A 6000-nucleotide genomic window follows, 5' to 3' on the forward strand; every position below is an offset into this window, starting at 1 on the left:
TGCTAATCTTGCGCAAATAAAGCTTGTTACTCTGGACGTGGCCTGTTTGCCGTTTTGAGTGGTACCTCGTTTAGAGTGTTAAATCTCCAAATACGTCTATCCTGCTGAGACAGGATAGAGGTAATTCAAGATTTTGGGGGGAAGCCTTTGTCCCCTGGGGCATTGTATATAAAAACACGATCCCAGGGATGATGGAGATGATGACGATAATCATCGTCATGATGAAAAGAATTATGATGATGATGATGACTCATCATCGTCGTTGCACGTACTCGCGGTGATTTATTTATTGGTGTCCTGGTACAAAAGCGGTTACATGAAAAAACTGCTACTACACCATTTTTGGCGCCGATAACTAAACAATTGGGCATTAAAAGTTAACATTTACGACAGGGATCTGTCTGGCTGCGTGGGAAATAATAGCAGCGAGGGCTGCTGCAGCTGAGGTTAAGAAGTTGCCACCGTTTCGGGACTGGCGCTGTCCCTTCTTCAGGGCGTGACTGAAGCGGCCGAAGAAACAATGCTCTTTAAACTTCTGTCTTCCTTGGGTTTTGTTTCCTCCTCTCCATAACATCACGAAGGAAGGAAGGAAGGAAGGAAGGAAGGAAGGAAGGAAGGAAGGAAGGAAGGAAGGAAGGAAGGAAGGAAGGAAGGAAAAAGTGGAGAAAGAAAGGCAGGGAGGTTAACCAGTTTAGCTTAACCGGTTTGCTACCCTACACATGGGAGAGGGATGGGGGCGATGAAAGATGGGGAAGGCCGTGGGCGTACATAGGGGAAGGCGTCGCCAACGCGGTTTCTTCGGCCGCTTCAGTCACCACCTGAAGTAGGCACCAAGCCGGTCCCGAAACATCAGGGACTTGTTGACTATGGCTGCAGGAGCAGTTTTCGCTTCTAAATTATTGAGCGTGCAGACAGAGAAAAAGGTCTCAATTCGATTATCAGCTGCTAGACAGTACGCTGACGCTGCTGATGCGGAGCCATTGCTGAGGAATAACTTGCTCTCTTTTAACAATTTCTAGCATTTTTCGAACACTGGAACCGGATGCTCGTTGCTAGGAAGATTGTTTGAAGTATGAAACGTCAAGTCGGCAGCCATATGTAATTACATTGCTATTATCCTCAGCAGCATGAATCCACTGCTCGGATTGCTAATTTGCGCCCGTCATTACGTGGCTACGAGAATCGTCCAGGAGCGCTGACTGTTCGGCTAACCCGTCGTGGTTGCTCAGTGGCTATGGTGTTGGGCTGCTAATCGCGAGGTCGCGGGATCGAATCCCGGCCTCAGCAGCCGAACGTCTGTGGGGGCGAAATGCGAAAATACTAGTGCATTTAGATTTCGGTGCACGTTAGAGAACCCCGGGTGGTCTCCCACTACGGCGTGCCTCATAATCCAACCGGGGTTCTGGCACGTAAAACCCCATAATTCAATTTAATTTTTAACTATTGGGCTTATAGCTTGCCTTGAATACAAAGTATGGTAGTTTAACGCAAAGTACTGTTTATTCGTAGCCTCCTCAGATATATGTACCATTTGGTGCACATGCCCACCGTCAGGCGAAGCATCATCGGGAGAAGAACCCGGGACATAAATAAAGTTCGCGCGCGTCACGGAGCGGATTGCATATAATCGTATTCGGAAGAGTGCAGGCTTATGAAAGCTACGCTGATACGAATAGCAGCATTCTTTCTGATAAAACTGCGAACGTACGTCAGGGCTTATTCTCTCTGCGATACGACGACGTGACTGTGTACATAGGCACCAAATAGCACATGCACTATATCAGGCAAATTGTTTGTACATGCAAATGGTTTATTCACAGATTAGGCCGGTGAAAGGCCAGTTGATAGTAGCGCCCGTCCTTGTCTGTTTTGTGGTTTTTATGCGAAGCATATTACGAGGGCTCAACCCAGCTCCTCAGGCGCGGCGGTGACCATGAAATCACGTGACACCGTGACGTCACGACAGAGGAGAAGTGGCTTTGGCTCAACTCTTGCAAGACGGGCTGGGTGGGAATCGAACCAGGGTCTCCGGAGTGTGGGACGGAGACGCTACCACTGAGCCACGAGTACAACGCTTCAAAGCGGTACAAAAGCGCCTCTAGTGAATGCGGTGTTGCCTTAGAAACGCGCTGTTTCTAAGGCGTGCGTCTCTTGCTCAGGCGCACATTTCGTTGCCGCGCCGAACGCTGCTTTGCTCGACGCTCACCGCGTCCAATGCGGGGCGCGTAGTCGCTGCCCTGTAGCCCATTGTCTTACACCCCTTGGCGGGTCGACGGGAACGCTGTCGCGTTCCACTCTTGAAGGCGAAGAAGTAATGCATGAGTTGTTTCTTCGTCTAGCCGAACCAAATATAGCCAAGCAACAGCAGTTCACCAGGCTAAACAGTGGTTCAACAACTAAAATAAAGGCTAGTATGCTTCGCATCCTGGGCTTAACCTTACCTAAGCCACAGCCATTTTTTATGTAGCAGCAGCAGGCGATGGTTACCGCTTTGAATGTTCAGCTGCACCCGGAAGCTACCTGTAGGGAATGCTGTATTCTAAAGGAAACTATATATAGAACCTATCTTCAGGTCTGTCTCAAATTTCAATGTAACTTATCTTGTGCACTGGATATTCCAGCAGAGAGTGTCTCCAGATCGAGTGTATGGCCATCTGCGCAATCCTTCTGAAAAAAAAAGTTAAGTGACACGTATACATTTACATTCTATTTTATTTAAACGACATTAACCACATCAGAGAGCCACCAAAATGCTTAGTTATGATTTTTAAGAAGGATTGGTTTAATCATGTACTTTAATGAGAAGGATGCACTTTAGCCCTTGAGGCCTCGACCTTAAATGCGACGTAATTTCTTTGGCTACCTCCCAAGCAACACTTCATCGTCTCGCATTGATAATTAAAAGATTAAATTATGGGGTTTTACGTGCCAAAACCACTTTCTGATTATGAGGCACGCCGTAGTGGAGGACTCCGGAAATTTTGACCACCTGGGGTTCTTTATCGTGCACCTAAATCTAAGTACACGGGTGTTTTCGCATTTCGCCCCCATCGAAATGCTGCCGCCGTGGCCGGGATTCGATCCCGCGACCTCGTGCTCAGCTGCCTAACACCATAGCCACTGAGCAACTACGGCGGGTTCGCACTGATAATCAAAAGTATGCAAAGAGAGAAGTGGATAGTTCAAACCTTCACCTCAAAGGTTTAAAAGATGCATTGATGTCATTGGTAATTGTGATAGTTTGACCCTTCATGACCTCCAGAAAAATAACTTGGAGGACGCTTAAGCTTCGCCTTTAAGAGTGGAACGCAATATCATTCAAGTATCCCTGACTGCTTCTCAAGCATTCCGAAAACTGCAGCTTATGTAACCGTAATGCTTACCGGGAAACACGGGCGGCGAACGCTATGCACGAAGGCAAACTTTCTAGTAGAGATGCGGCCTCCTGCGTGGGCCGATCCCGGAGTAAGTGCGCAGCCGCGCCAAAAAAAAGAAAACATAATTTTTCAGGTTTCTGTTATTGTTTCGCACTTTAAATATTTAACTATGGGAAGATTTAACATAAAAGGCACGCGCAGTCGGTGTTTTGTGTCAAGACATTTGTTTGTGGGCTGTCATTCTCAAAATTTAGAGGAATAACTTTATCAAGAATGTAAGACAAACTCTGAGCAATTTTAACGATAGAATAGTGTGGCAATATAACTCGCAAATATACCGCATGTCATATAGCAAGGTGTGGCATATGCATATACCTAAATATATACGGAAAATTTCGCTCACGGACAACTCCACCGACGCCGACACTGACACCGGATTTTCCACTACACGAGGCCCTTAGCAATATCGCGTTAAAGCCTCATGACGCATTCGGGGGTCAGAACTCACAGTCTGAGAAACTGCTCCAAAGTAACTTCAGGCGATTTCGTTTCTTTAATACGGGGATTGGAAGCCCAGGACGTCTTTTCATTGTAACCTTCTGCATTCACGGTGCCCAAAAAATTCGCATTAGGTTTATGATGCTCTACTTGGTCTCGACTATTGGCTAAGCCTGGAATTCACGGAGCGAAGTTTTACAATTAAGTATGAGGAGGCAACATTTACGCGCCGCACCACCGCATATTCATTGCGCTATACAGCGAAAATGCACAGAATGTGACAAACCGGGGCTGATCATTCAGTCCGTACCTCAGAAGCACACTTTATTTTGCGATTGCAGTCAACAAATGCCACGCGCGTTGATGTCGAGGATCAAGGACTGATCCTCTACATTGCTGAGCTCCTTTACGCGTCCTCCACGGGCAAACAATCTTAACAAGCACACCCTATAACAACGAAGAATTCGCTGTAAGTGGTCTAAGGAGAGCCTCAAAAAGAAGCGCTTAAACTTGCACTATCCATACGTGTTAAAACAAAACATGAAAAAAAACTAGCACTTTAATTGAAGTGTGTAACTGCGTCTGAAAAAGCACAACAATACGCACCGCGAGGAATTGAAGAAATAATAAGCACTACAATAAGCCGAGGAAATGCACACAGCAAAGTTATTGTTAGTGACTATTAATGAAAGCGGATATAAAAATTGACATATCCACTGTTATTGTCAAATGCTAGTTATTGTCAGTGATTATCATTTAACAGTGGATATGAAAATTGTTGGAACCTTCTTCTGCGCTTCTGTATATACCCCCAAGACCGAAATGCCTTTTCCTTAAAAGACCGTAATCAAGACGACATGGCGTTGATCTCAAATCAGTTCTTTGTTAACGATGAAGAAGGCCAGTTCACAAGAATGTAAATGGCCGCACTTACAGCGATGCAGTGCTGCTTGATGTATCCGTTCAAAGAAGCTGCCCGTGTATCCCACGTCTGACGTAAGCAAACGAGCCAAAGACTTTATTCCACCGCGAGCACCGGTAAGTCTAACTGGAATAATAAGTGGAAGCCAACTCTGTACCAACACCGCCCCCCCCCCCCCTTATATACCGTTATCTTTAGAATTTCCTACAAAGCACTGATCTCGAACTAAAACTTCAGACTTGCAGTGAAATCGTAATAGCGTATCTGCTTCTGACTTTGAAAGGGCGCTGGCGCAAAAGGTTCAGGTTGGTGCGCATGCGCACCAACCTGAACCTACTTATGATTTAGATAAGCGTGACTAGCACTAGCCATCGCTAAACGATAACAAAGGTACCGTTACAACTGAGAAACAAACCAAGCAGAGAAAGACGTTGTCGGTTATTTTGCTAGCACTGGGCACAGCCTTGGTCGTCCATTTTCTTTCTTCTTTTTTTTTTGACATTTTGAAATTCAGAGTAAAATTTGTGTACCACAATATCTCGTGATGTTATTTCATATTCCTCGCAGTACCAATGACCATAGTAGGTTTGTTCCGTGTGCTCCAGTGTCGCTGTTGCCTGCGTCATCCGGTAAACAATGGTCGGTCCCGTTGGGGTCGCGTGATCCAGGACGCTAACATACAAGAGTTCTGACATCGAACCACGCAACTGGACAACCAGAGTTATGGCACGAATTTCTGCCACCCAAAAAGTTTCTTAGAAAAAAAATTTCTAGAGGGGACTCTGGTGTTTCGATCATTCAGTTACCATGGGAACGATGGGTACAGGCCCCCTGCGCTGGAGCTTTGAAAGAAACGTGGCGCCTCCTGCAGGCGCGAGGCACTGAATCGAGTCGTACGCGGAGTCTGACTGGTCTGACTCCCTGCCTCAGTTGGCTGCGTATAGCTATCGAACACGAAGCCCCTATTTCACTTGTTCCTGGCACCTATTACGTGTTTATTGCGTCTGTGGCACTTAGAATGCGAGCTAACAACTTGTCTCCTTGGTCAGAGGCGCCGCAAGACCATCCTCGTATAGTTAATCACCTCATTCGCCAGACCCGTGCAGAAAGCGAAAGACGAGCGTTTGCTGCGCCGCGCCCTGCGACGCAACGTCGTCGTTGACGCTATACTGTTACGCCGTGAACTGCTACGAACAAGAAGGA

The sequence above is a fragment of the Dermacentor albipictus genome, chromosome 3, assembly GCF_038994185.2.
Source record: "Dermacentor albipictus isolate Rhodes 1998 colony chromosome 3, USDA_Dalb.pri_finalv2, whole genome shotgun sequence".
Lineage (NCBI taxonomy): Eukaryota > Metazoa > Arthropoda > Arachnida > Ixodida > Ixodidae > Dermacentor > Dermacentor albipictus.